Here is an 8,104-nt window from a genome sequence, read left to right as displayed (position 1 = left end):
AAGGATTCAGTCTCTTCGCTGCCCAGATGTACTCCAGATTGCGGTGGTCAGTCCAGATGAGAAAAGGGTGTTTAGCCCTCTCAAGCCAATGTTTCCACGCCATCAAAGCCTTGATGACAACCAACAGCTCCCGGTCCCTCACGTCATAGTTTCGCTCCGCCTGGCTGAGCTTCCTTGAGAAGAAGGCACAGGGTCGGAGCTTCGGTGGCGTACCCAAGCGCTGAAAGAGTATGGCTCCTATCCCAGCCTCGGACGAGTCCACCTCCACTGTGAACTCCAAAGAGGGATCCGGATGGACCAGCACGGGAGCCGAGGTAAACAGATCCCTCAGGTAACCAAAAGCCCTGTCTGCCTCAGCCGACCACTGCAAACGTACCGGGCCCCCCTTCAGCAGTGAGGTAATGGGAGCCGCTACCTGACCAAAACCTGGAATAAACCTCAGGTAGTAGTTGGCTAACCCTAGAAACCACTGCACCTCCTTTACCGTGGTGGGAGTCGGCCAATTACGCACGGCTGAAATGCGGTCACTCTCCATCTCCACCCCTGAGGTGGAAATGCGGTACCCTAGGAAGGAGACGTACTGCTGGAAGAACAGGCATTTCTCAGCCTTGACATACAGGTCATGCTCCAACAGTCGACCAAGCACCTTGCGCACCAAGGACACATGCTTGGCGCGTGCAGCTTAGTATATCAGAATGTCATCAATATACACCACTACACCCTGCCCGTGCAGGTCCCTGAAAATCTCGTCCACAAAGGCTTGGAAGACTGACGGAGCATTCATCAACCCGTACGGCATGACGAGGTACTCATAATGCCCTGAGGTGGTACTGAACGCTTCCACTCATCTCCTTCCTGGATACGCACCAGGTTGTAAGCGCTCCTGAGATCTAGTTTGGCGAAGAAGCGCGCCCCGTGCATTGACTCAATCGCTGTGGCTATGAGAGGTAGCGGGTAACTGTACTTCACAGTGATCTGATTAAGAGCTCGATAGTCAATACATGGGCGCAGAACTCCCTCCTTCTTCTTCACAAAAAATAAACTTGAGGAGGCGGGTGAAGTGGAGGACCAAATGTACTCCTGACGCAGGGATTCGGAGACATATGTTTCCATAGCCGCCGTCTCCCGCTGTGACAGGGGATACATGTAACTCCTGGGAAGTGTGGCGTCTACCAGGAGATTTATAGCACAATCCCCCTGACGATGGGGTGGTAATTGAGTCGCCTTCTTTTGGGAGAAGGTGAGAGACACCTTTCCACCGTAGTAGCACCAAAAGAAACCCCTAAACAACTCCCAGAGCACTCTCGCGACCACCCTGTGAGAGCCCTCCATTGCCATGAAACAGTTGCCATGACAGGCTAACCAGGGTAGGCCTAGTACCACGGGAAACGCAGGAGAGTCAATGAGGAAGAGACTGATTCTCTCCTTGTGACCCCAATGCATCACCATGCCCAGGGGAGCGGTGGCCTCCCTAATCAACCCTGACCCCAATGGTCGACTGTCTAAGGCGTGAACTGGGAAGGGCATAGCCACTGGAACAATGGGGATCCCTAAACTATGGGCCAATGATCTGTCTATGAAATTTCCAGCTGCGCCTGAATAGACGAGCGCCTTATGCTGGGAATGCAGGGAAAACTCAGGAAAAGTAACATACAAAAACATGTGTGCAACAGAGGGCTCTGGGTGAGAATGGTGCCGGCTCACCTGGGGTGACGCCAGAGTGCCCTGCCTGTTGCGTCAACCCCAAGAGGAACCAACCTGGCACCGACCGGTAGTGTGACCTCTGCGGCCACAGATGGTGCACGTGACGGAACCTCCTCCGGTCTCCCTGAGCGCAGCTCCTCCCAGCTCCATGGGCATCGGAGTGGTGGTGCTGGGGGATGGAACCGACAGACCCCGCTCTGGACGTCTGTGGGTATCCAGCAGGTTATCCAGCCGAATGGACAGGTCCACCAGCTGGTCGAAGGTGAGGGTGGTGTCCCTGCAGGCCAATTCCCGACGGACATCCTCGCGCAAACTGCAGCAGTAGTGGTTGATCAGGGCCCTGTAGTTCCATCCCGCGCCGGCTGCCAGGTATCCGAAAGTCCATTGCGTACTCCTGGGCGCTCCTTGTCCCCTGCCTCAGATGGAAGAGACATTCACCCGCCACTCTACCCTCGGGCGGGTGGTCGAAGACTGCCCGGAAGCGGCGGGTGGAATCCTTGAAATGGTCCAGAGCCGCAACTCCTTCTCTCCACATGCCGTTGGCCCACTCCAGGGCTTTTCCCGAGAGGCACGAGACTAGTGCGGACACCCTCTCACGGCCTGAAGGAGCCTGGTGGATGGTTGTCAGGTATAGATCCAGCTGCAACAGGAAACCCTGGCAGCGTGCAGCCGTCCCATCGTACTCCCGGGGAAGAGCGAGACGAATCCCACTGGGACCGGGTGCAGGGGGGGCGAGTAGTGGAGGCCCCGGTTGTGCTGGTGGATGAACTCCCTGTCTCTCCCAGCGATCCATGGTTTGGACGACGCGGTCCATGGCGGCGCCGAGATGGTGGAGCATCGCCGTACGCTCCCGGATGTGCTCCTTGACCCCTATACCAGGGGCACCTGCTCCTGCTGACTCCATATTCGGGTGAGGAATTCTGTAAGAGGTCAATATAACTGTTTATTAGTAACTATTTACTATTGAGTCAGTCCTAGCTCGCTCATTAATGTCTTCATCAAAATTACTTATGCCATAGTTTGTACAAGTTGCAACAAGTTGTCCAGCATAGCAAATTCTCACTGGTACCCTAGTTTATAGAAAGACCAATATACAAGCATGCTGAGACATAACAATGTTATGGTGTTGGCTATTATCGTCACATTTCAGAGAGATCTGTTGTGAAAACCTGTTGCAAAACTAATATTGGAAATGTTTTTTTTGATGAGTTGGTCTCTACGTGTTACAAAAACAGCACGCTTAGTGATGACAGATTAATCTATGCGAGCATGCAGAGATGTCAAGCTATGTTGATGTTGTCAAGGACAAAGTATTATCAACACATAGTAACACTGTTTGTTCTGATGTTTAAAATAACAGTTGTCATATTGTCAGGGACTTCTCTATTGTCGAACCATTACGTCATCTGCCACTTTAAGATTGTCACTTTGCGCTATTACGAAACTGACAACTGAGAGCTATAGGTCCACAGAGATATAAGGTTGTTTTGATGTTGTCAAGGACAACGATCCTATCTAATCCACACAGTGGAGGAACCCCAGAAACACGGGGGCAAACCACATCCTCTGGTTGATGCAATCGACAGTACGACAACAGGAACAATAAGCTACACTTCTACAGGCACTTCACTTATACTGTTGGCTTAATTCTTATACTAAAGTTCAGCGTACGATAAGTCAATACACACCGATAAGGTTGCGTAAATCACACATACTGTAAGGATGTTTCATTTATAAACCTGCAGTATGGCACACAGAGACACACAAGCATCCACCCTTAAATGTTACCCTATTCCCTGTATAGTGCACTACCTTTGACCAGAGTGCTATGCCGAGCCCTAGGTAAAATGAGAAGTGGGTAATCATGTAATGCGGTTTTGATGTCGTTGAGGACTAAAATAGAAATCTTCTAATCTTTTGTAACGGAAATACTTATCTATCCAAGCAAGATAAACAGCAATGTTCAAATCAAATCTTATTTGTCACACTTTGTAAACAACAGGTGTAGACTAACAGTGTGATGCTTACCTACCTACGGGCCCTTCCCATCAATGCAGAGAGAAACATTTGAAAATAATAGAAACATAATAACACAAGGATAAATACACAATGAGTAACAATTTGCTATTTACATGGGGTTGCAGCAATGAGTTGATGTGCAGGGGTACCAGGTAAGTGAGGTAGATATGTACATATAGGTAGGGGTTAAGTGATCAGGCAACAGGAAAGATAATAAGCAGTAGCAGCAGCATATGTGATGAGTCAAAAGAGTTAGTGCAAAAGAGTGTCAATGCAGACAGTCCGGGTGCTATTTGGTTTATCAGTCTCAGAGCTTAGGGGTAGAAGCTGTTCAGGGAGCTGTTGGTTCCAGACTTGGTCCATCGGTACTGCTTGCAGTGCAGTAACAGAGGACAACAGTCTATGACTTGGGTGCCTGGAGTCTTTGACAATTTTTAGGGCCTTCCTGTGACAGCGCCTGGTACAGAGGTCCGGGATGTCAGGGAGCTCGACCCAAGTGATGTACTAGGCCGTACACACTACCCTCTGCAGCGCCTTGCAGTTGCCATACCAAGCGGTGATGCAGCCAGTCAAGATGCTCTCAATGGTGCAGCTGCAGAATTTTTTGAGTATCTGAGGGCCCATGCCAAATCTTTTCAGACTCCTGAGGGGGAAGAAGCGTTGTTGTGTTATCTTCACGACTGTGTTGGTGTATGTGGGCCATGTTAATTCCTTAGTGATGTGGACACCACTACAGCCCTGTTGATGTGGATGGGGGCATGCTAGGCCCTCCATTCCCTGTAGTCCACAATCAGCTCCTTTGTCTTGCTGACATTGAGGGAGAGAGGCACCACACTGCCAGGTCACTGACCTTCTCCCTATAGGCTGTCTCATCGTCGTCGATGATCAGTCCTACCACCGTTGGGTCATCAGCAAACTTAATTATGGTGTTTGAGTCATTGCAGCCACGCAGTCACCACCTGGGGGTGGCCCGTCAGGAAGTCCAGGATCCAGTTGCAGAGGGAGGTGTTCAGTCCCAGGGTCCTGAGCTTAGTGATGAGCTTGGAGGGCCCTATGGTGTTTAATGCTGAGCTGTAGTCACTGAACAGCATTCTCACATATGTGTTCCTCTTGTCAAGGTGGGAGAGGGCAGTGTGGAGTACAATAGAGATGACGTAATCTGTGGATCTGTTGGGGCGGTATGCAGTTTTTAAATTTTTATTTCATTTATATTTAAAATTTTACTCCCCAATTTCGTGGTATCCAATTGTTAGTAATTACTATTTTGTCTCATCACTACAACTCCCGTACGGGCTCGGGAGAGACGAAGGTCGAAAGCCATGCGTCCTCCGAAACACAAACCAACCAAGCCGCACTGCTTCTTAACACAGCGCGCCTCCAACCAGGAAGCCAGCCGCACCAAAGTGTCGAAGGAAACACCTGGCTACCTTGGTTAGCGTGCACTGCGCCCGGCCCGCCACAGGAGTCACTGGTGTGCATTGAGACAAGGATATCCCTACCGGCCAAACCCTCCCTAACCCGGACTACGCTATGCCAATTGTGAGTGGCCCCACGGACCTCCCGGTCGCGGCCGGCTGCGACAGAGCCTGGGCGTGAACCCAGTCTCTGGTGGCACAGCTAGCGCTGCGATGCAGTGCCCTAGACCACTGCGCCACCCGGGAGGCCCTTTGGGCAGTATGCAAATTTGAGTGGGTCCAAGGGGTTTGGGATGATGGTGTTGATGTGAGTCATGACCAGCCTTTCAAAGCATTTCATGGCTACAGATGTGAGTGCTATGTGGAGATAGTCATTTAGACAGGTTACCTTGGCGTTCTCGGGCACAGGGACTGTGGTGGCCTGCTTGAAATGTGTTGGGCCAGTGATTACAGACTGGGTCAGTGAGAGGTTGAAAATGTCAGTGAAGACACTTGCCAGCTGGACAGCACATGCTCTGAGTGCACGTCCTGGTAATCCATCGGGCCCCACGGCCTTGTGAATTTGAACCTGTTTATAGGTCTTACTCACATCGTCTATGGAGCGCGAGATCACACAGTCGTCCGGAACAACTAGGTCTATAATCAATAGCCTAACAGTTAATATGCATTGCTTTATAAATCATCCATATATACTGTATCTACAGAATCAAGACAGATCCTTCTTCTGTTGCCTGTTTGTTTGTTTAACTGATTCTGTGAGCCCCAAGCCTCATGCACCCGCAAAATGTTGGATACAGCAATTCCACAAATTTGTCTGTTTTAATCTTTGCTATGCTGTAACAATGGCTTTACAATTGTTTCTTGTTAAAACAGCCTCTCTGGTACGACTTATAATTTACTGAGTGTTGTTTACACTGTTCCAAATGGGTAGAATAAGGATATTGCAATCTAACAGCACTTGTTTGCCATAATATGCATGTAGCTCTCACTCCCATAACCTTCTTTTTATTGATCTCTTTCTTATTGTTATTAGTACAATTATTACTCATATCATCATTATAATGTCATTATCAAATCAAATTGTATTGGTCACATTCACATATTCAAAATGTGTTATTGCGGGTGTAGCTGTAACGGTTTTCCTTAGGTGAAAGAGAGTCAGACCAAAATGCGGCGTGGCTATTGCGATCCATGTTTAATGAAACAAAATAAACACGAATCAAATACAAAAACAAATAAACGTAACACGAAAACCGAAACAGCCTAATACTGGTGCAAAGTAACACAGCGACAGAACAAGGACAATCACCCACAAACCCCAACACCAAACAGGCTACCTAAATATGGTTCCCATTCAGAGACAATGACGAACACCTGCCTCTGATTGAGAACCATATCAAGCCAAACATAGAACTAGACAAACTAGACATGTAACATAGAATGCCAACTCAGCTCACACCCTGACCAACCAAAACATAGAAACATACAAAGCAAACTATGGTCAGGGTGTGACAGTACCCCCCCAAGGTGCGGACTCCGGCCGCAAAACCTGAACCTATCGGGGAGGGTCTGGGTGGGCATCTGTCCGCGGTGGCGGCTCTGGTGCTGGACATGGCCCCCACTTCACCGTAGTCTTAGTCCCCCACCTTGTCCGCTTCCGTGGCCTCCTAGCCACGGCGACCCTACTTAATGACCCCACTGGACAGAGGGGCAGCAGCTCGGGACAGAGGGGCGGCAGCTCGGGACAGAGGGGCGGCAGCTCGGGACAGAGGGGCGGCAGCTCGGGACTGAGGGGCTCTGGCGCCTCTGGGCTGAGGGGCTCTGGCGCCTCTGGGCTGAGGGGCACTGGCGCCTCTGGGCTGAGGGGCTCTGGCGCCTCTGGGCTGAGGGGCTCTGGCGCCTCTGGGCTGAGGGGCTCTGGCGGCCCCTGGCTGACTGGCGGCACTGGCGGCCCCTTGCAAAAATAAGTTTCAGAAATGTTTGCTAATTAAAAAAAATATAATATAAGATTTACATAAGTCAATCCTAGCGTCGTCCGGGTTTGGCCATCATTGTAAATAAGACTTTCTTCTTAACTGACTTGACTAGTTAAATTAAAGTTAAATATAATATAAATACAAATAAATTAAGTATTCAAACCCTTTACTCAGTACTTTGTTGAAGCACCTTTGGCAGGAATTACAGCCTCGAGTCTTCTTGGCTTGGTATGACGCTACAAGCTTGGCACACCTGTATTTGGGGAGTTTCTCCCATTCTTCTCTGCAGATCCTCTCAAGCTCTGTCAGGTTGGATGGGGAACTTTGCTGCACAGCTATATTCAGATCTCTCCAGAGATGTTCAATCGGGTTCAAGTCTGGTCTCTGGCTGTGCCACTCAAGGACATTTAAGACTAGTCCACAAAGCCACTCCTGCATTGTCTTGGCTGTGTGCTTAGGGTCGTTGTCCTGTTAGGAGGTGAACCGTCGCCCCAGTCTGAGCGCTCTTGAGCAGGTTTTCATCAAGTATCTCTCTGTACTTTGCTCCGTTCATCTTTCCCTCGATCCTGACTAGTCTCCCAGTCCCTGCCACTGAAAAACATCCCCACAGCATGATGCTGCCACCACCATGCTTCACCGTAGGGATGGTGCCAGGTTTCCTCCAGACGTGACGCTTGGCATTCAGGCCAAAGAGTTCAATCTTGCTTTCATCAGACCAGAGAATACTTTTTCTCATAGTCTGAGAGTCCTTTAGTGTCTTTCGGCAAACTCCAAGCGGGCTGTCATGTGCCTTTTACTGAGGAGTGGCTTACGTCTGGCCACACTACCATAAAGGTCTGATTGGTAGAGTGCTGCAGAGATGGTTGTCCTTCTGGAAGTTTCTCCCATCTCAACAGAGAACTCTAGAGCTCTGTCAGAGGGTCCATCGGATTCATGATCACCCCCCTAACCAAGGTGCTTCTCCCCCCGAATGCTCAGTTTGGCTGGGCA

The sequence above is a fragment of the Oncorhynchus tshawytscha genome, linkage group LG26 (assembly GCF_018296145.1).
Source record: "Oncorhynchus tshawytscha isolate Ot180627B linkage group LG26, Otsh_v2.0, whole genome shotgun sequence".
NCBI lineage: Eukaryota > Metazoa > Chordata > Actinopteri > Salmoniformes > Salmonidae > Oncorhynchus > Oncorhynchus tshawytscha.
The sequence above is the reverse complement of the archived record's forward strand: the minus strand, read 5'-3'. Positions refer to the sequence as shown.